Below are 23,198 nucleotides of genomic sequence, written 5' to 3'. Positions count from 1 at the left end.
GGGAACTGTAGCCCCATCAGGGGGTGGTGGGAACTGTAGCCCCATCTGGGGGTGGTGGGAACTGTAGCCCCATCTGGGGGTGCTGGGAACTGTAGCCCCATCTGGGGGTGCTGGGAACTGTAGCCCCATCAGGGGATGGTGGAACTGTAGTCCCATCAGGGTTGACGACAATTCAGGAACCCAAGGTTGAGAACCCCTGAAACCCATCAAGGCCAATATGGCTTAAAGGGTTACATGTTGTTTGGCCATCCTCCAGCATAGGAAGCTGCCTTCTGCTGAGTCAGAGCCTTGGTCCATCTCGCTCAGTATTGTCAACCTAGACTGGCAGCGGCTTCTCCAAGGTTCCAAGCAGGAGTCTCTCCAAGCCCTACCCGGAGATGCTGCCTGGGATTGAACCTTCTGTATGCCAAAAAAGATGCTTTATCACTGAGCTATGACCTCATAGCAAAAGTACTCAGGAAGCTGCCTCTCACTGGGTTGGACCATTGGTCTATAAAGCACAGTGTGGTTGACACAGATTGGAAGCAGATCTGCAAAGTTGAAGACAGGAGTCTCTCTCAGCCCTACCTGAAGATGCTGCCAGGGATTGAACCTAGTTGGGGCCTTCTGCAAGCACAGCAGATGCTCTAGCCTTGAGCTTGGCCACCATTACAGCAGACAGTGCTCCCTTTAGTCCCCCATGACTGGCCTGAATCTGCTCCATCCCACTGGTTCTAGTCTTGTGCTCAAGAGCAACAGAGAGCAAGTCTGTTTCTCATTAGGGCTTTGGTTGTGAGAATGGGCTTTAAGAAAAGGGAGGAGAGACTGGTCTCGTGGCAGCAAGCATGAATTGTTCCCTTTGCTGATCAGGGTCTGCCCTGGTTTGCATTTGAATGGGAGACTACATGTGTGAGCACTGGAAGAAATTCCCCTTAGCGGGTGGCGTTGTAGCTCCATGGTAGAGTTGCTACTTTGGATGCAGAAGGTGCCTTGTTCCTTCCCTGGCTGCACCTCCAAGATAGGGCTGGGAGAGACTCCTGCTTGCAACCTTGGAGAAGCCGCTGCCAGTCTGTGTAGACCAGGGATTCTCAACGTTGGGTCCCCAGGTGTTATTGGACTTCAATTCCCATAATCCCCAGCCCCAGTGGCCTTTGGTTGGGGATTATGGGAGTTGAAGTCCAACAACATCTGGGGACCCAACGTTGAGAATCGCTGGTGTAGACAATAATGAGCTAGATGGACCAATAGGCTGACTCTGTACATGGCAGCTTCCTGTCATCTTAAGATCCCATGAGATCCACATTGCTGGGGAAATTTGGTTTAGTGGGCCACTACCTGACTTTTAGGAGAACTTCCCTTCCATTTTCCTGCCATCCTTACACTGAAGAAACCTCAGTGAGCTTCAAAGGCATGCTAGGTCTTCCCAGACACTGTCTGAAAACCGACATTAAACAGTAAACAAAGTGGAAATCCCACGGCAGATTATGGAGGGAATCAGCATTACAGATGAGTCGACATTTACAAAAGGGCATTTTGGTTCTGCTTTCTGAAGCACCAAGGTCTGTGACCCTACTCAGTGATTTGTTCTGTCTCTGGCAACTTCCTCTTAATTATCACACTCTTTGGGGAGCTGTCCCTGCCCTTCCGAATTGGACAGAGATCTGCTTGTTAAAGCATTGCCTGGTTTAATGAGGAACCCGCCTTCACAGTTCTCGGGCTGTTGAACCTGATCCAGGGAGGTCCGAGAAACTCTGGAAGAGCTGCATATGGGCAGCCCCGGACGTGAGACACTCCAAGATACAATGAAGGATTCAAGATGCCGCCTTTCAGCTTTGCAACTGTGGGCTGGTCTTGTGGTGGCAAGCATGAATTGTCCCCTTTGCTAAGCAAGCGGTGCCCTGGTTTGCATTGGAATGAGAGGCTACATGTTCAACACTGTAAGATCTTCCCCTTAGGGGATGGGGCCGCTCTGGGAAGAGCACCTGCATGCTCCTGTTCCAAGTTCCCTCCTGTTTCAAGGTTCCAAGTTCCTTCCCTGGCATCATCTCCAAGATAGGGCTGAGAGAGATTCCTGCCTGCACCCTTGGAGAAGCCGCTGCCAGTCTGGGTAGACAGTAATGAGATAGATGGACCAAGGGTCTGACTCAGTATATGGCAGCTACCTGTGTTCCTGTGAAAAGCTTGCAAGGCTCAGAGTGGTCCCAACAAGCTTCTCTGATAGTAGCAGCAGCAAAGGACATCTCGTCACTCTGCTGGTGCTCAATCATCTACCACCTGAGGTGCCCTCATCACCTTCCCTCATGAAAGGGCCACCCCTGAGCAGAGTAGGCCTTTCCACCACCTTGTTGTTCTCCTGCCTCAGTCAGTCACCTGTGAAAGAATCTGGGAGACTCTGCTTGGAGTCGAACCCCCAGATGTCCGGATCACTTGCCCAGCCTGTGGACTTTCTAGCCCCCCGACTTTCATACCTGGCACCGGCAGATGACCTGCTTCCCAGGTTAGCTCATTGGAAACGGACTTCTGTATTTTCTCAACGTGTCTGGAGACAAGGAGGGTTGGTAAGGAAAAGAATGAAGCAGAAAACAAGCCCGCATTGTAAACAGGAATGCGGGATAGCTTCTTCCATCATCGACGCTCGCTATAAATGCAGAAGGCCAAGGGCAGGCATAGAGGGAAAGAAAGAACATAATAAGAGGAAATGAATTTAACATGGGGCGGGGGGAACGCCAGGCCATTGCTGAAAGGACTGCATGGTTCAGCAAGCAGATGGGATGCTTCCACGCAGAAAAATTAACACACTTTGTATCCTGCATAATATCGAGATCCGTGCACAGGTGATAAGGAAGGCAATGAAAAGGCGAGTGCTGGAATAGCTAAAGGGAGCAGACAGGATGCCGCGTTCCGGTTTTGCTATGCTAATAAAGAGATGAAAGCCAACGGAAAGGAGGAATATACTAGCTCATGACTTTCTCTATTTATTTTCTCTCCCCCCGCCCCACTTTGGTTGTTGTTGGAAAGAATAAGAGGATAAATGTGTTTCCCCCCCACCCTTTCCCATGTTTATGAAGTTGAGAAATCAGGGGAAGAATGAAGCAGCACACTGAGCATGTTGATGAGAAAATTAAAGCGTATAAAATATTTAGTTGTCAGTGCTTTGCGGCTGTCAGCCATGCATGCACCAAGAAAATGGGACAATTCCAGGCCTCATTTTCCTCCATCTTCTCTCTCTTCCTCCTCTATTAAAAGAACAACAGCAACAAAAGAACAGAAACTATTTCACTGAACGTCACGGCATGCATACTATCCATTATTACATTAATGGTTCCTTTCTCAAGACCCTGAAAACCAAACACGACCTTCGTATGGGAGATTATGTTAAAGAAGTGGCGGCAACTAGGGCTGTATTAGGGATGTGCATGGATTGGAGTTTCAGATCCGATTCAAGTTTGAATCTCAACAGGCTGATTCAATTTGGATTCGGGCTGAATTGGCCCAAAGCAGGATGATTTGATTTGAAGGCATTTTGGTGCCTTTTTTGAGCATTCAGGACACCAGAATGGTTTTTAAAAGGTGCCAAAATATCCCCAAATAGTCTTTGAACCTATTTGAATTGAACTGAATTGAATTTAGATTTGGCCAGTTCAATTTGAATTTGAACTGGCCAGTTTGAATTGAACTACCCTTTTTACAGGTCATTCGATTCAAATTCAAATCATTCAAATTGTCCAGATGGATTCAAAATTCAAATTGATTTGCACATCCCAATGTGGACCCATTATTTGGATAAAGCAAGGGGGGTCATCCAGGAATGGGATATTCAACGACAAATTGTGGGTGTGGAGCCGATGTGGAATTCCAGTGAAAAAATGCAATCACATTTCTGTAGGTCTAAAGTACTACACCATGGGGTAAGAAGCACGGGAGCTACGGCAGGAGAGAGGGCATGCCCTCAACCCCTGCCTGTGGGCTTCTTGGGCGTATCTGGTGGGCCACTGTGCGAAACAGGATGCTGGACTAGATGGGCTCCGTTGGGCCTGATCCAGCAGGGCTGTTCTGATGTTCTGATGTGTGTCGGTGCCGGCTGCTTGCAGCTGGTGCTAAAGCACAGACGGGTGTTTGCCTGTCACTGGGAGGATCTGACTCACGCGGTGCATTGTGGGATCTCCGGGGGGTGTGACGCATCATCCTGGCCTCCAAAGCTCAGTGCTGTAGGATCCCCAACAGCAGAAATCAGTTCACTGGGGAGAAGGTAAAACACGCCCCCTGCCCCACCAGCCCCCTGCCCCACCCATCCGGTCGTGAGAACGACCTCTATATTAACCCCGGCTAACTGGGCAAAGAGGCACCTTTTAACATGGTGATTCTCTTTATTTAGCAGGGGGAGAGTAACGGGCCCTGTCCATCCCCAGCACAGCATCCCTCCAGTGACTGTTGCTAGTGTCTGTCTTGTGTTTCTTTTTAGATTGGTTTAGATTAGTTTTGTTTAGTTTTGTTTAGTTTTAGTTTTGTTTTGTTAGTTTGTTAGTTTTTGTTTTTAGTTTAGTTTTGTTTAGTTTTGTTAGTTTGTTAGTTTTTGTTTTTAGTTTAGTTTTAGTTTAGTTTAGTTTAGTTTTGTTTTGTTTAGTTGTTTGGTTTAGATTAGTTTTGGGTTTTGTGGTATCTGAATTGCTGTTCCTCATTGTTGCTTTTCTACAACATTTGATGAAATTGGGGAGTTGCTGGTGCAGGACAAACTCTCTTCCCACATAATTGCTTCTGCTCATCCTAATTATTTATTTCTAGAGCATTGGTTACACTTTTTAAATGTTGTTGATGTCAAAAACCCTGTGTACACAGGACCTGAAAGGCTGACATTGATTTTTATTTTAGAAAGGATTCTAAATTGATTAAGTGAAATAATAACCCCCCCCCCCCAAAGTGAAGGGTTATATTGGTTTCTGAGCTGAGTTCTGTCTGTAGGTTTTGGGGTATTTTTTTAAAATGCATTTCTGCAAGAATTAAAAATAAGAAGTATAGGGGAAAAAAATGTTTGCAGATCAACAATTAGAGAGAACAGGAGAGAGAGGTGGTATATTATCCATTGTTCCTATTTAAATGCACCCTCCAACCCAGATTTTTTCTCCCATGTCATCACTTCCTTCCCCTCCCACCTTGTTTTTTCCTTTGCACATGATCACAAAACCCAATAAGTAGATATTGATAAATAAAATGGAAGTGTACACAGCTCCCGGACACCGGGCAGGAGAGCTGGTCTTCTGGTAACAGGCATGAATTGTCTCCTTTGCTAAGCAGGGTCCACCCTGGTTTGCATTTGAATGGGAGACTATGAGCCGGGTCTCACGATCGGTGAGACCCAGTTTTGCAGGGTGAGTGGGGAGGGAGCCCTGGGCGGCCGGATTGGCCGCCCACATGATTGACGGCTCCGAGACTGAGCTGGCGGGGGCTGGGGGGAGCAGGGGGGCCAATTGGCCCCCTCAATCTCCAGCATGCCCTGTCCGAGCGCACAGGGCATGCTGGCGAGACCACCGGAGCCAGGACGTGGCTTTTTGCCTCCCCTCCGAGGGTCTCCCTGTGAGTAGGCGCAGTGTGAAGCCATGCTGTGGCTACTCACGATGATTAAAACCAGGTTTGCGGAGCGCTCGCTCCACAAACCTGGTTTTAGGGCAGGGGATCTCTAGAACCACTGGGCTCCCAGCCGAGCCCGGTGGTTCTTACAATCGGCAAAAATCGGGCTTGGCTCTCCTAGCCTGATTTTTGCCGATCGTCAGAATAGCCCCTATATGTGTGAGCAGTGTAAGATATTCCCCTAATGGTATGGAGCTGCTCTGGAAAGAGCATTGCATGCAGAAAGTCCCAAGTTCCCTCCCTGGCAGCGTCTCCAAGTTAGGGCTGGGAGAGACTCCTGCCTGCAACCTTGAAGAAGCCGCTGCCAGTCTGTGTAGACAATACCGAGCTAGATAGACCAAGGGTCTGACTCGGTATATGGCAGCTTCCAATGTTCCTTGCCCTACCCAAATTATAACCATGTGAGCTGCTTTAAGGAGTTTTGGCTCTCCACATGCACAACAAGGATCATCTTTGTTACAATCTCTGACCAATAAAATAAAATAAAATAAAATAAAAGAACAGAACAGAACAGAACAGAACAGACAAGGCACTAAACAGCAGATAAGTCAAGGAATCTACAGTGCATAATTTATTTATTCATTTAGTGAGGCTAAATGAGGCTAGCCTGGTTTTCTCCCATCGTGAGAACCACCGGGCTCAGCTGCGAGCCTGGTGGTTCTTTGGCGGGTCACCCGCTTCAGTAGCCCTGCCCTAAGCCCAGGTTATTGGAGCGAGCGCTCCACTATCCCAGGCTCTACGATCGTGAGTTGCTGTGCTGCGACTCTGTGCCGTGGCTTCGTGCCACGGCAACTCATGGGTAGACCCCCGACCAGGAGGCTTAAAAGCAGCCTCCCGGCTCAGGGGTCGGGGCTTGCACAAGGCATGCTGGAGCTTCCGAGGGCCATGTGGCCCCCGATCCCACCAGCCTACTGGCTCCATAACGGAGCCAGCAGTCATGTGGGCACCCACTTCAGCCGCCCGAAGTGGACTCCCTGCTAACCCTCTCCAGGTGGCACCCACTGATCGTGGGCACCACTTCATTGATTTTTTTCAAAGGTGTGGGCAGACCCCTACCAGCACCATGGGGCAAGGCAGCATTTTCCCACCTCACCTCAGAAACCACAAAACTCTGGGCCCAGCCCTGGAGCCAGCAAAAGTGTCCCCATGGCTGAATCCAGCCCCCCTATGCCTTATGTTGTGCACTGCAGTCCTGCCGTAGGGTGAAGGGTTGTCACGTTGTGGTCTTGCCTAGCCTTGGCTTTGGGGGACAGCCTTTTGCAGCTCCACCATACCTGTGACCCAAGGCTATGAACTGAAGGTCTGCTTGGTCTTCAGAGTCATCCTGCTTCTTGGTGGGGGTCCCAGCTGCCTCCTGTGCTGGTGACCTCCCAAGGTTTGTAAGCAGTACCAGCTACAGCCGATTTATCTCTGCTGTGGGCTGCTTCCGGTACTTTGACCATCTTGGCTCACCATCCTTCTCCTTCCCTTCCTTCCCTGGTACTGCCTAAGGAACAAGAGGTTGGAGAAATGAAGGGGGAAGAAATGCCTCCCTGTGCTTTCACCGTTCCTATCACTCCTAATTCCCAAAGGGGAATGCATCTCCATGGTATTTTCTCCATGGTACTAGCTTCCTTTGGAGAGGGAGGGTGTTGGCTTTGAAAGCCAAGTATTTATTTATTTATTTATTTATTTATTTATTTACTCATTCATTCATTCATTCATTCATTTAGATGTATATGTCACCCTACTCCCAAAGGACTCAGGGTGGCTTACAAGCAATAATACACACAATAACACAATTTCATAAAAATATGTCTTACATAGCCTCATAAACCACAACCCCATACAATACTCATTCCACATGACATAATAACCATGGATCACCAGAGCACTCTATGACCAGCTATCTCAGCGACCGAACACCCGGCGGAACAGTTCAGTCTTACATGCCTTATGAAAGGCCAACAGATCATGGAGAGCTGGAGGCGGTGGCAAAGTATGAGGTGCCATGCTTTCCTGAACTTGTGGAGTCACAAACCCTCAACCTGGAAATGAGGAGGAAAACTCAGAAGACCAGACCTGGAGGCTGTTCTCATGCTCAGGCAAAACCAGACGGATAAAGCCAATGAAGATAATGATAGCCCACGTATACTTATTTGACCCTTGAATCCCTTGAGGACTTAATAGATGGAGGCCTCCCAATGCTATCCGTGTCAGCACCTGCAAGATTAGGCAGTATTCCATAAGTTACAGAAGCTTCTCCAGTGAAAGTGTGGGACTCACCACCCTCACTAGCCAGCATACTACATAAGACTTCACTAGTCTCCAAGACTTTGTTTGAACAGCATCTTGCCTTGTCTGGTGCTACTCTCCAACTCAACTTCTCCTTCGCAGAGTCGTCCATGGTCCTGAGTCTCTTGCCTGACTCTTGTTCTCCCTCGGTGCTTTTTGAGGGCTGAATTCTCCTGGGACTGTTGCCTCCGCACAGAACTCTGTTGAAAACCCAGCTTGGCCATGACCCCCTTCGGAAAAGAACGCAGGCGGGGATGGTGATGGTGCATCTTAGACTGGTGCATCAGTGGAGAGAAGGGTTCTAAAGATGTCTCTCAGTTCATGCTTGAGAAAGCAGCTGGGCTCATAAGATGCAGGGGAGGTCCTTGAAATTAGAATTCTTCTTTAGATTTGATCGGAACCTCTCTATGGCCAGATGGACCACCTGGGAATATGCTACATGCTTGTCATGCTTGCCTATTGCAAAAAGGCCCCCCCCCACACACACATTGTACTTTGGGAAGATGATCAGAAACCCTGCCAAGGCTGAGCGAATTTCCTCGCAATCCAATTCAGCTCGGAGGCTCTGATTAAAGAGACTTAAGGCATAAAACTGTTGCATCATTAGTCACATATTCATCTAGTGTGTGTTTGTGTGTGTGTGGGGGGTGGAGGTTTGAGTAGCAGTGACTGCCCTCTCCTCCTCCAAATTCAGCTGGATTCTCAATTTCCCCAGAAGTGTCTCCCATCACTGGAGTTTTGAATATGCTGATCTCTTTGGGAAGCCTGGGCTTCCAGATGCCAGAGGATCCTGGCTATATCAACACACACACACACACACACACACACACACACACACACACACACACACACACCTCAGTCTCTGCTAACTGCACTCCCTCCTTCTGACCATGTTCACTTCCAGTGTAGGTGCAGAAGATGGAAGTGCGCAGGCAGAACAAGAAGGGCACAGCCCCTGCTAATCTCCAGTCGTCACAGCTCCATTATAATCAAGGAAGGTGGCGGGAAGCTATTGGTTCACTCTCTTGCCATCCTAGTCCTCCTTCTTCTGACACCAGCAGCTCGACTGGTTGGATCAAGATGGCCCAGAACTTGTCACTCCTTCCTCCTCCTCCTGCTGCTGCTGCTGCTGCTGCTGCTGCTGGATGCCTGGAGATGCCTGGAGGAGAGGAGACCTGGTCTTGTGATGGCACCTAGAATGCCTTGTCTCCTTAGCTAAGCTAAGCAGGGTCCACCCTGGTTTCATATGGAGAGCCAGCATGGTGTAGTGGTTAGAGTGCTGGACTAGGACCAGGGAGACCTGAGTTCAAATCCCCTTTCAGCCATGATCCTTGCTGGGTGACTCTGGGCCAGCCACTTCTCTCTCAGCCTAACCTACTTCACAGGGTTGTTATGAGGAGAAACCTAAGTATGTCGTGCACCGCTCTGGGTTCCTTGGAGGAAGAGTGGGATATAACATGTAGATAAATAAAATAAATAAAATATGAATGGGAGGCTAGAAGTGTGAGCACTGTAAGAGATTCCCTTTAGGGGATGGAGCCGCTCTGGGAAGAGCAGAAGGTTCCAAGTTCCCTCCTTGGCTTCTCCAAGATAGGGCTGAGAGAGATTCCTGTCTGCAACCTTGGAGAAGCCGCTGCCAGTCTGTGAAGACAATCCTGAGCTAGATGGACCAAGGGTCTGACTCAGTATATGGCAGCCTCCTATGTTTCTATGTTCCTCCCCTTGCCACCATTTCAGATTCTGCATGGCAACACTCGTGCACATACAGGTGGAGTTTCCTGGGAGGGGAGGCTGAGGCCTTGTAGCCACCTGACAGCCAACTCAAGAGACTGGTTGCCATAGAAATGGGGGCAAGCCCTTGCCTGGGGTGGAGGGAGGAAGAAGCAGACAAAGAACTCAAGGCAGCATCAGTGGTGGTGAGGGAGCAATCCAAAACCTTGATCACAGTCAATGACCAGTAACCTGAATGATACAAAATATACACGCTTACTTCATTAGAGTATACGTTAAGACAAACGCTAAACATCTAACTATCTGTCAATAAAAGCTCTTGCTGGATTTTACACGCTGCTGCACACAACTTGGTGACATTATATAATAGCAAAAATGAGATTTAAAATTGATCGGGCCGCCCAGGCAGTTTAGTTAAAAAAGGAGTAATAAGGGCGTTGCGAATGTCACCTGAACATCTGCAGTAAAGCAAGACATTCTATCCTACAGACCAATAGAGCTGGTCTTGTGGTAGCAGGCATGAATTGTCTCCTTTGCCAAGCAGGGTCTGCCCTGGTTTGCATTTGAATGGGAGACTACATGTGAACTCTGTAAGATATTCCCCTTTAGGGATGGGGCCACTCTGGAAAGAGTAGCAACATGCAGAAGGTCCTAGGTTCTCTCCCTGGGATCTCCAGGAGATGAGAGAGACTCCTGCCTGTAACCTTGGAGAAGTCATGCCAGTTGATTTAGACCAGGGATTCTCAACATTGGGCCCCCAGATATTATTGGACTTCAACTCCCATAATCCCCAACCGAATGCCACTGGGCTGGGGATTATGGGAGTTGAAGTCCAATAACATCTGGGGACCCAACGTTGAGAATCCCTGGTGTAGACAATACTGAGCTAAATGGACCAATGATCTGAGTTGGTAGAAAGCAGCTTCCTATGTATGTTCCTATGCCCCATTAACTCAAAAGCACCAACACTGCAAGGTCATATACACTCTGATAGCAGGATTTTTCTAAACCTTCCTTCCACCACTGCTGAGAGGAGTGCGTTAAACCAATGGTAAAAACTCTCCTATATCTGGGAACTATCAGCTCTATAAAATAATTGGCAGATGCTATGCGAGGGCATATTTTCCTCTCCTGCCCCAATCTGAGTAATAAGGTTTTGATGCTGCCTCCAGATCTAATGCCTCCCCTAGTTCTATGGTGAGGGAGCAAAACGGAGGAGGGAGCAGAGTTTCTGAACAAGGCACTAAGGGCCAACTGTCTTGTCTCATTCCAAAGACAAGAGCCCATAAACCCCAATGCAAGTTGAGGTTTCACACTCTGGAGAGCTTCCAGTAAAGCTAGCTAGGGGCACAGCAAGACAATCAGGGTTTCAGCACTCTGGAGAGCTAACACTGAAGCTTGCAACGGGCATGGCAAGACAATTAGGGTTTCAGCACCCTGGTGAGCTCCCAGTAAAGATAGCTGTGAGCACAGCAAGGCAATCAGGGTTTCAGCACCCTGGAGAGCTACAAGTCAAGCTAGCTATGGGCATGGCAAGGTTTTTCAGCATCCTGGAGAGCCCCTAGTCAAGCTCGCTATGGCCATAGCAAGACAAACAGGGTTTCACCACCCTGGAGAGCTAACAGTATAGCTAGCTGTGGGCACGGCAAGTTTTTCAGCACCCTGGAGAGCTCCCAGTGGAGCTAGCTGTGGGCACAGCAAAACAATCAGGGTTCCAGTACTGGGGAGAGCTTCCAGTGAAGCTAGCTATGGGCACGGCAAGACAATTAGAGTTTCAGCACCCAGGAGTGATCCCAGTCAGTAACTTGCTCTGACAAGGGCCAGTGCTGTGCAGATGCCTGGAGACTCAAGTCACAGAGCCGGTGGGGGCTGCGGGGATCGGGGGCTGCCTGGCCCCCAGAAGTTCCAAGATACCCTGCACAAGCAGGGCATCCTGGAGAGACCCCCCAAGCCCGGGAAGCTGCTTGCAGCTCCCCGGTCAGGGGCCTACTTGTATGTCGCCATGTGCTGAGGTGACACACAAGCAAAAAGCGAGCGCTCTGTTAACCTTGTTTAAGGGGAGGGGGATTTAATGAGGCTAGCTTCTGGCAGCTGCGCGGTTCCTGTTGCAGCACACAATCGCCCCAAAGTGGGCTGGGCTCCCTTAGTTTGTTTTTGGGCGATCGTGGGAATAGCTTCAGAGTATTGTATTAGGACCGGGGAGACCTGAGTTCAAATCCCTCCTCAGCTACAAAACCCACTGGGTGACTGCCCCAGTCACTTCTCTCTCTGTCTAACCTATCCCATAGGGTTGTTGTGCAGAGAGACACAACCATGCACACTGCTCTGGATCCTTTGTAGGAAAAGCAGGGTAGAAATGTGAAAATATAATACAAAATAAAATCAGCCTTATTATTTACTATATAATATTTACATTATATAATCTTTACTATATAATGCAGCAGAGGAAGGCGGGTGGGGAAAAGAAGGATAGTAGAAAAGGAAAGGTTCTCCGGATACCCCAAGCAAGCCCCAAAGATTACTAGAAATCTTCTGTTCCATGTTGCCTTAGCAGGAATGCTTCTCTTTGGACCTTTTGGGGTGGGCTTCTGCTTGTTGTTCTCTAACAGAGTAGGGCTGTTCTCATGATTATTATGACGGTAAGAGCAGCCTCCTACGCTTGATCGGGAGCTGTGTGCATTGTGTGTTGGATAAAAGTAAGGTCAGCGGTGGGGCACTTGCTCCTCTGTTGAGTCCCAGTTGGATAGAACAATTTCCCCACATAGCTCATTTCGAAGCTGGGGACAGAATCTGGGTAGGTTCACCCTACCCAACTGGGGGTTGGCAGACAAGCAAGAGCCCCACCTCTGACCTTGCGTGCATCTCACACACCATCACATATCGAGCGTGCACACAGCTCCGGGATGAGGTTAGGAGGCTTCTCCTACCCTAGTTCTGATCATAAAGTCATAGGAAGCTGCTGTCTACCAAGTCAAACCCTTGGTCCATCCAGCTCAGTATTGTCTACACAGACTTGTCTACACAGACTGGCAGCGGCTTCTCCAAGGTTGCCGGCCAGAGTCTTTCCCACCCTTCTCTTGGAAACGCCAGGGAGGGAACTTGGAATCTTCTGCATGCAAGCCGGCTGGTGCTCTCCCCAGAGTAGCCCCATCCACTAAGGGGAATATCTCCCAGTGCTCACACATGTAGTCTCCCATTCAAATGCAAACCAGGGTAGATCCTGCTTAGCAAAGGGGACAGCTACCACAAGAGCGGCTCTCAGTCACGTTCTTTCTGATAATAGCAACGCGTATCTGGACAGCCATGAGGGAGATATATTTGCTAGCAGGAAGATTAGATACTCAGGATTCCAGGACAGCACTATATTCTTCTTCTGGTTCTTGTGTGGTGAGGTTGGAAGCTTCTCAGCCCGCACTTCTCTGAGCCAGTCTGGCATCTCTTGTCTCCAAAGTGGGCCAGCTCAGAGCCTGGCAGAGGCTGCACTGCTGTGCATTTGGCCGGCCCGTCCTTTTGACCTGCTCCAGAAATCCACAGCCAGACGGTCACCGTGGGCCAAAGGAACGGAGAGCAACCTGAAAGCAGCAGCTGGTTAACAGCTAGCAATTAGCTCTGAAAGCCGGCGCCTCCTCATTAGTGGGAAAGCCAGATTGGGGGGGCATGGTTTGATCCCCCGCATGCCGATGAGGGCTCATTCCTGGAATCTGTAGATTTCACTGGAAGATAGAAAAGTAACCCTTAAGAATGATCCTTGAGCATGTGTGGGGTGTTCTCTTTCTCCTGACTTGCACACTCCTAATATTGATCCGGACAGAATCTGCCCTGGGCTGTGCTACCCTTTGGACCCCCTTGTGATGGCTCATGCCTGGAGCAGGATGGAGAGATTGGAGACCAGGAGGGCCCAGCAGAGAACCTGATGAAATGCAGGGGTCAGAATCTAGGGCCAAAGCTAAGCAGGGAAGCCAGAATCAGGATCACGGGATGAGCCTGGAGTCAAAGATGAAGCCAATGAGGTGAGCTGGTCTTGTGGTAGTGAGCATGAATTGTCCCCTTTGCTAAGCAGGATCTGCCCCGGTTTGCATTCAAATGGGAGACTATGTGCGAACACTGTAAGCATCCTTTAGGGGATGGGGCTGCTCTGGGAAGAGCATCATGCTTGTATGCAGAAGTTCCCAAGTTCCTTCCCTGGCAGCGTCTCTAAGATAGGGCTGGGAGAGACTCCTGCCTGCAACCTTGGAGAAGCTGCTGCCAGTCTGGGAAGACAATGCTCAGCTAGAGAGACCAATGGTCAGACTCAGTATATGGCAGCTTCCTATGTTCCTGTGATGCCAGGGAGTGGACCGGGGCCCTTCTGCATGCAACTATGCAGCTGCTCTTCCCCTGAGCTACGGCTCTCTTATGGTGCCCACGGGTAGTCCCCCATCCAAATGCAAACCAAGGCTGACCCTGCTTAGCAAAGGGGACAATTCATGCTCACCCCCAAAAGACCTGCTCTCCTCTTCGAAAACTGAACAACGGACCAGGAAGCCCCAGAGAACTGGGTGGGGGGCAGGAAGAGGGCCGGGGCAGGCTCTCAGTCTGGGAGCCCTCATGGCACAGTACTGAACCAGATGGACCAAGGGTCAGACTCAGTATATGGCAGCTTCCTATTTCCTGATGGTCAAAGTCAAGCATATGGACAAGAACCCTGACTGGAAGACAAACTGAAAGTCAGAAATAAACCCAGGGTCAAGCCAATCAGGAAGCACGGAGTACTAAGGAGGCTTTGGAACTGAGATAATCCCAAACCCACACAGGAAGCCTTTACACCAGAATTGCATACTTGGGCCCTTCCGCTTTTGTTGGGTTGCAACTCCCATCGTCTCTGACTCTTGGCTGCTAAAGTTCGCTGTGATTGGCACGGTGGTCCTAGGACTGTTGCAGTTCGACTGGCTGCCACACGGGGCAGCGGTATGCAGGTTCTCCAGTTCCCAGTCTTCGCACAGCACCTGATCGGAACTCACAGGATATTCCCCCAACCATTCTTTAAACAAGAAAATTGAGAGCTGGGGCCACCACCTTTGCCCTCCACAGCAAAGGAGATGCCATGAGGAATGTTGATGTGGTGGAGAGCCGTCTTGCAGTAACATTATCATCCCCTTTACTTAGGCTCATGTTGGATTGCATTTGGATGGAGAGTCACAAATGTGATATGTGACTGCTGTAAGATATTCCCCTTAGGGGATCTGGTTATGTATCTCAGTGACATCCACTTGCATGCAGAAGGTCCCTGGTTCACTCCCAGGCAGCATAGGAACATAGGAAGCTGCCACATACTGAGTCAGACCATTAGTCCATCTAGCTCAGTATTGTCTACACAGACTGACAGCAGCTTCTCCAAGGTTGCAGGCAGAAGTCTCTCTCAGCCCTATCTTGGAGATGCCGCCAGGGAGGGAACTTGGAACCTTCTGCTCTTCCCAGAGCAGCTCCATCCCCTCAGGGGAATATATTGCAGTGCTCACACTTCTAGTCTCCCATTCATATGCAACCAGGGTGGATCCTGCTTAGCTAAGAGGACAATTCATGCTGGCTACCACAAACCAGCTCTCCTCTCTATCTCCAGGTAGGGCTGGGAAAGACACCTGCCTGAAACCCTGGAGAGCTGCTGCCAGTCAGTGTAGACAATACTGAGCTAGTTGGACCAAGGGTCTGACTCAGCAGAAGGCTGCTTCCTCTGTTTCTGTGACATGAATGGATATTGTCTTCTTAGGGCGCCCTCTGCTCCTACCCCCATCACAATCAGCCACGCTAAATGCCTCTGCAAAGTCCTCTGGTTTCACAAGGATTAAATAATCCCCGATGTTTATTGTAGATGACAGCAGCAGAGCTGTTTATTGGAGAGAAGGAGAGCTGGAGGCGTTGCGGGTGGTGCAGGCTGAATCTACCTAGAGCAGTTATTCAAAGGTGCAGAATTACATGGAGCTGAGAGATGTATTATGGGCCTAAGGAGATATTATCTGGCTTCTCAAACAGCCCCTGGGTAGCTTGAATTGCTCAAATCATGTCGGCATCTGATCCACTCGGAGCCAAGCGGGAAGGGACCCCCTGTTCCTCTCAGTCTCCCATGTAAAGAGTGTGTGTGTGTGTGTGTGTGTGCTTGCTTCTGGCGACACAAACATTATTGAGCCTTGCTTTCTTCTCTCTCCTTTGCATTAACCATCTCCCACTTCACTGCCGAGTGCTCCGTTCATAAGCAGGGAACCTCTCTGGGGCAGCGATTTCTGCAGCAGGCAAAGCTGGTGTGGAGGAGCGCATCCACCCCACAGAAGAACAGTCGGGATGAGTGAATACCGCCCCCTACCAGGAATGAAGAGATGAGATGTCAAATGTGGACTTCAATCAATAAAGGCCACAACTTTATTACTACCGTGATTTGACCGGCAACATAGAATCATAGGATTTTCATGTCGGAAAGGTCCTTGGAGGTCTGAGTCCAGCCCTTCTGCTCAGGGCAAGTAAAATCTTGCACCTACAGTACCAGGAAGCAAATTAAGCAGGGATTCTCAACAGGTGGGTCCCCAGTTGTAATTGGACTTCAACTCCCATAATTCCCAACCAAAGGCCACTGCGGCTGGGGATTATGGGAATCGGAGTCCAATAACATCTGAGGACTCACACGCTGAGAAATCCTGAAATTAAGGGTAGACATTAAGGATAGACATTAGGGAGAACTTCCTAGATGTAAGAGTCTTTTGCCAGTGAAATAGCCAGCCTTGGACAGTGTTGGGTTAGGTGTAGGGTTAGAGTTAGAGTTAGGTTTAGGGGTACTTTCCAGATCTAGAATCCTTCAATTCTATGACAGCCAGACCTCCTGTCGTCTCCCTCTTCCTTGGTTTCCTCCTAGCTGGATCCTTCTTACTGTCAGAGGTGACCATGATGAGCTTTGTCAGTTCTCCTGATCGGTTCAGCCTTTGAGGTCAATGCGGTCCACATTTGGCTGCTGTTTCCCTTAAGCCAGTAAGCGTACAGTGTTTTCCCTTTGATGAGTGGTGCCTAGAGGGAAGAAGCCTCTTAATCCCAGTTGCAAGGGAGCAACAGCAAGAGAGAGGGCATATCCTCCCCTCTTGCCTGTGGGCTTCTCAGAGGCATCTGGTGGGCCACTGTGTGAAACAGGATGCTGGACTGGGTGGGCCTTCTTGGGCCTGATCCAGCTGGGCTGTGCTTATGTTCTTAAGTCTCCTATCGCCACCATGATCCCCCAGGGTCCTAAAAAACGCAGCTTATGCTTTGATTCTTTCCCATAGGGATGTAGGAAGCTACCTTATACAGAATGAGACCTTTGGCAGGGATGTACATGAATCGATTTTTTCGATTCGATTTGTACCTGAATCGAATCACCCCCAATTTGTTTTGGGTCCGAATCTGGCCAGCTAGCACAGGGGCGATTTGTTTTGTCCACAAACAGGTAGGTCCGGGTATAAATTGTTTTGGACCCAAATCGATTCGCACAGGCAGCAGGCGCAGGCAGTGATTCTCTCGGCAGCAGGAAGGGGGTAAAAACATTCTCTTCTCTTTTCTTCAGTTAGGAAAACAGGAACAAAAAGCAGAGAATCCACTCCAGGCAGCAGGTAGGCAGGCAAGGCAAAGCAAAGCTCCTCTGGCTCTCTCTCTCTCTCCTCCCAGGAGGCAGTAAGGCAGAATGGTGTCTGGCTGCCTACCCTCGTCCCGTCTTTGACTCTTCCCCCAGCCAATGCGGGGTCAATCACTCCTGGCAACACAATCTTTGAATGGAAACGGGCCAATCTGGAACGAGAGGGGAATTGCCAGCCAATCGTTGCACACTGTAAGTCACCAATCTGAAGCTTGGGAGGGCGGGATTTTTTTTTTTTTTAAATTGCTGGCACAAAATGGAGACAGCAAGCAAAATCGCCACAAAATGGAGATCCGAATCGATGGATTTTTCTTTTTTCAGCTCTGAAATCTGGGCAATTTGTTTTGGACCCGAATCTGGCCAGCTAGCACAGGGTTGTGCTATTCAGGGGCGTAAATATAATAGGGCAAGGGGAGATAGTTGTCTGGGGGGCCCACTGCTGGGGGGGCCCCAGAGGCAAGTCACATGACTGACTCCCCCAGCTGCCCACCCACCCGGGCTTCCTTCAGTTGTATCTATCCTCCGATATTGACATGAGTGTTAAGACCTGGAGCGACCAGAACAGCACGTCTTTCTCGAGTACCATTAAATAATGACTTGCATCGTCCACAATTTACAACACCTTTTAAAAAATGAGGTTCTATTGTGGCCCATAGGATATACTATGCTTTTTGTGACCACTATTCAGCCTCGCCCATTTTGAAATCTTGTCTCTGGGCCCACTCCAACCCACTCCAACCTTGCTACGCCCCTCGTGCTATTGTTCACAAATCGCCCCCAAAAGGTAGATTTTGGGTACAAATCGTTTTGTCCCCAATTCGATCCACACTTTCACCAAACTTTGGTCCATCTAGTTTGGTCTTGTCTGCACCGGCTGGCAGAAGCACATCAGCGCTTGATACAGGGATATTTCCCAGGCCTACCTAAAGAGGCTGCCAGGGATTGAACCTAGGACTGTTTGCTTGCAAAGTAGATGACCCACTGGGCTACGGCCATTTCCCCAACCCATTGATTGCATTGGTAAACACTGAACAAATGCAATCATACATACAATGACGCAAATGCATTTTTTTCCCCAGAACCGGGTCTCACGATCACGCCGCGGCTACTTACGATCCAATAGCCCGGGTTTGCGGAGCGCTCACTCCGCAAACCCGGGCTAAGGGGCGGGCTACTTGAGTGGGCTAGCCACTCAAGAGCCATTGGGCTTGCAATTGAGCCCGGTGGTTCTCACGGCTGAAGAAAATTGGGCTAGCAGAGGCTAGCCCGATTTTCTTCAAGCGTGTGAATAGCCTTCCAGTGTTTTATCCACGCACAGGTGTATGTTGGGGAGCGGGTGGTGCCGTGGGGGAAGGAGGTCAGTGCACTAAAGGATCTGAAAGCTGCAGTGAACTTCTAATTTTGGAATTAGTTTTGGAAATTCTCCTAGTTATGCCATGATTCAGGAGGAATGCCGAGCAGAAAGAACCCATGGGGGAAATGGAGAAAAAGGAACAGAGGAAGCTGCCTTATACTGAGTCAGACCCTTGGTCCGCCTAACTCAGGGTTGACCGCTCTGACTGGCAGCAGCGCTCCAGAGTTTCTGATAGGGGTTCTGGCCCTCGGGCCTTTTGCAGGCAAAACAAATGCTCTACCATCCAATAAGCGTCTCACTAAAGCGTGAACCTTTCCCGGTACCTTTCAGTCCTGACACGTGGGCCTTTGAGGGGCGATTTTCAATCACAGTGCTTTATACTTCCCAGCTTCGCTCCATGCTTATAACCCCTCATTCAAGACCTAACCCTTTTAACACCGTGCATAACAAAGATGATTTGTCCCGAGTGATAAAATTTATTTATGGATTGTCACACACTCCTTAATTGAAACGAGATCAGAAAGGGAATTTTTCTCCCTGTTTTTTTTTTAAAAAACCCTTCGCAGTTCTAGACCTCCTAATAGTGTTTTAAACTGTAACTTAGCTTTTAAAAAGTTTATTGCACCTTAATTCATTTGGCTCCTTCATTTGAATTTTGCTGACAGGGTGCAAAGTGGCTTCCTTTCCTGCCTAGGTAGCCCAGACTCTGACAATTTATAGTTCCTTTCAGCTCTAATCAGAACATTTCCTAAACTCGGCATTAATAATACAGCATTTTTTTCCAATAACAACGAAGATAAATTGGGGTTATTTATGCCCTATGCATCTACAGTATTCGCAAAGTATGTGCAATAAGCCATTTGAAAGTCTTTCTTAGGCTGGAGATTTGTTAGGGAGAAGGTGCCCCATAAAATAAACTTTTTCATATGTCTTGCTCATGAAAGCGAGATGCAAGCATGACTCTAAGGATCAAGGAGAGGAGAGCTGGTCTTGTAGTATACCATTTTTTGACAAAAGTTCCCTAAGCAGTTTACATAGAAAAATAATACATAATCAAGGATGGATCCCTGTCCCCAAAGGGCTCGCAGTCTAAAAAGAACCATAAGATAGACACCAGCAACAGCCACTGGAGGGATGCTGGGATGGATAGGGCCAGTTGCTCTCCCCAGTCTAAATAAAGAGAGTCACCACTTTAAAATGGTGACGCTTTGCCCAGTTAGCAGGGGGCTTATTCCAAAGTCCGGGGGCAGCCATAGTGAAAGCCGGTTCCAAATCCCCACCAAATAAGCTGGTGGCAACTTCAGCCAGACCTCTCCTGATGATCTCAGTAGGTGGCGGGGTTCATGAGAAAGGAGGGGGGATTCTCCCCAATGGGAGAATGGGGATTCTCCCCATTAATGGGGATTCTCCCCAAATTTCAGAATTCATTGTGATTTCAGCTGTTACTCACACAATATCTACAGAATATATCATACTCATAAAATATCTACAGTGGAAGGCAGTGTCCTATTTTCCCATGAAGGAAGACTTTATAAAATGCAAAAATGGCACACCCTTATTGGTTTCTCCCAGAGCTGCTCAACTTTGGTCCTTCATCTGATGTTAGACTACAACTACAACTCCCATACTCCCTGACAGTGTGGGCCACTGTAGCCAGAGGTGATGGGAATTGTAGTCCAAAACAGCTGGAGGCCCAGAGCTATGCAATCCTGGTCTACCCCTTGGACATGATCCCCCGCTAAATAGCACTAATTCTGGTGCCATGGTCACCCTCTGCTTATTAGTAGGCAGAGGATCTTACTTTTACCTGATGTAGTACACCAGCCACTTACCAACTGATTTACTCATTCATTCGTTGGTTCATTCATTCAGTTTATATACTGCCCTTCCTAAAGCAGATTAAAACTAAAAGGGAGCTGGATCTTCACAGAGCCAGCATGGTGTAGTGGTTAGAGTGCTGGACTAGGACCTAGGAGACCCGAGTTCAAATCCCCATTCAGCCATGAAACTAGCTGGGTGACTCTGGGCCAGTCACTTCTCTCTCAGCCTAGCCTACTTCACAGGGTTGTTGTGAGGAGAAACTCAAGTATGTAGTACACTGCTCTGGGCTCCTTGGAGGAAGAGTGGGATATAAAATGTAATAATAATAATAATAATGATAATAATAATAAAAATAATTATTATTAATAATTCACAACCCCCAGTGAGGCACTACCTTGGCGTGGTTGTGGGGCTTGCGTGCTCTGAGGAAGGTGAGAGCTATGCCAGAGGTCCAACCATACTGGACAGGTCTCACCAGAGGAGCCAGACAAAGAGTGCCTCTCCCATCAACAATATGGTGAGACGTAACTTTAATAAATCTATACTGGATCGGTCGTCGCCCGGGTCAACAAGGACCGCGCCAGGTGCTGGAGTCCCTGGACATCTGGTGGCAAGTGCAGAGGCGTAACTAGGGAAAATGGCGCTCGGGGCAAGCACTGAAATGGTGCCCCCCGCGCCCCCCGCCCCCCCCAACATACTACATTATACTTAGGTTTTTCCTCACAAGCGCCCGCCGCCGCCAAGCCAGGCCACTGACTGGCCGCCAGGCGCCAGCAAAGCAATGGGGGGGGGCGCACGGGCGGCGCGGAAGGGACCGCTCGTCGGGGCGCCGACGCGCTCCCTTGACTGCTGCAGTGCTGCTGCACTGAGCAGGAAACATTTGTATTAACACATTTTTTTAAAAAAAAAATTAAAAAATTTTTTTTTGTCATGGCGCCCCCCCATGTGACCAGAAAAGATGGCGCCCGGGGCATGTGCCCCCCCTGCCCCCCTATAGTTACGCCTCTGGGCAAGTGGGCAGCAGGACTCAGGATCTTCAGTTGAGCAACCAGGGCTGGAGACAGCAAAGTTACTGGAAGAAACGTCGCTTAACCGGAAAAAATATACAAAAAATGCCAACAAGGAAATAATGATCTGCTATTACAAGTCTAGTCCAACTAGAAGCGGTTATTTAAAAAAAATGTACCAAATTTGGAAAGAGAAGCATCCAGATACAGAAATAACAGAACAAAGGCTAGCAGACCAGAGAAGATACATAATAAGAAATAAAGTATTCACAGGAGTTGAGCTGGAAGAACTGCAAAGAGCAACACAGGCTCAAGATATGGAAGAAGAATTACCACCAACTGAAGCAGTTGCTCAGGCGCAGATGGAGGAGGTGTTGGAAATAGAGGATACCACCGTTGCTGAACTGTTTCAAAATCAAAACCAGGCAACCTCCCCTTTGCCTTCACCTCAAAAACCCAAATGCCGTTTAACAGAAAAGCAACAAGAACTAAAGCAAAAAATAACTGAGCACATGAACCAAGCAACCACCAGGATTCGACTTCCAGCTCTAAAAACAGTTGCCAAAAAACAACTTGCTCAGATATTAAAAGATGTCAATGCTGCACTTGCAGAAATAACAACCAAGAATTTGCAAGAAACAAACCAACTAATGTACAGTGCAGCAACAATAACAACACAAGAGCTCGGATATAAGATCAGTGGACCTGTAAAAAAAGAAAGTAGTACATCACCTAAATGGAATAAATTAGAAAATAAAATCTCCAGGCTTAGATCAGATGCTAGTAAATTGAAAGATATGAAAGACAAGAAGCTGAAGAATGAAAACACCAAACAGTATCTGATCCAAAAATACCACCTAGATTCAAGGAAAATTAGAGAAGTCCTGGAAATAATAAAGCAGCAAATAACAGCAGTGTCAAAGAAGATTAGCAGGTATGAAGCCAGAACTACACAACACAGGCAGAATCTCCAATTCCAGTCGAATCAGAGACGTTTCTACCAAAGCATAGAAGGAGAAACTGCAAGAAACGTAGAAACACCACATAAAGAAGAAACAGTGCAATTCTGGGGGAAATTATGGGACAATCCAATAGATTATAATAAAAAAGCAGGCTGGATGAAAGAGGTCAAAAAATGTAACCAACAAATGCAAGAGCTAATAATAACACCAGAATTAATAAGTGAAAGAGCAAAGAAAATTAAAAACTGGACTGCGCCAGGTGACGCAGGTGACGCGCCAGGCTGATAACATCGCACACACTGAAGTTAAAAGAAAAATGGCTTTTGGCTTAAAACTGCATGGCTTTTGGCTTAAACACCTAACAAGCCTTCATAAACAACTATCAAAACAGTTCAATCACATTTTGCAAGGAGGTGATATTGAACAATGGCTAACAACTGGGAAAACTCATCTCATCATGAAAGACCCAGCAATAAGTGCAGTTCCAAGTAATTATAGACCGATAACCTGTCTGCCAACCATGTTCAAATTATTAACTGGAATAATAGCAGATGAAGTGATGCAACCCTTATTAACTAACAAACAGCTCCCAGTTGAACAGAAAGGAAATTGCCCGAACACCAGAGGCACAAAAGACCAGCTGCTGATTGACAAAATGATTTTAGAAAACTGCAAGAGAAGAAAAACAAATCGTAAGCGTTGCATGGATTGACTACAAGAAAGCCTTCGATTCATTGCCTCACACATGGATACTAAAATGTTTAGAAACAACTGGTGTCAGCCAAAACATTCAGATATTTATTTAAAAAGCAATGAGC

The 23,198-nt window shown here is 48.3% G+C and overlaps 1 long non-coding RNA gene across 3 annotated transcripts in view; it reads right to left on the bottom strand.

Annotated features, from left to right (window-relative positions):
- The window catches only part of LOC128338451 (uncharacterized), a 155,258-nt gene that overhangs the window by 4,701 nt on the left and 127,359 nt on the right, over window positions 1-23,198 (bottom strand). Inside the window, exon 4 of one of the 3 annotated variants that reach the window (XR_008312630.1) lies at window positions 6,606-7,090. The exons of 1 other annotated variant lie outside the window; for it this stretch is intronic. This is a non-coding gene — a long non-coding RNA (uncharacterized LOC128338451). Of the gene's footprint in view, window positions 1-6,605; window positions 7,091-15,807; window positions 15,943-23,198 lie in introns of those variants that run through there. One more of the 3 variants, XR_008312633.1, reaches the window with a different exon arrangement.

The sequence above is a fragment of the Hemicordylus capensis genome, chromosome 16 (genome assembly GCF_027244095.1).
Source record: "Hemicordylus capensis ecotype Gifberg chromosome 16, rHemCap1.1.pri, whole genome shotgun sequence".
In the NCBI taxonomy this organism is placed as follows: Eukaryota; Metazoa; Chordata; class Lepidosauria; order Squamata; family Cordylidae; genus Hemicordylus; species Hemicordylus capensis.
Note: the sequence above shows the minus strand (reverse complement) of the source record. Positions and strands in the feature narration are given on the sequence as shown.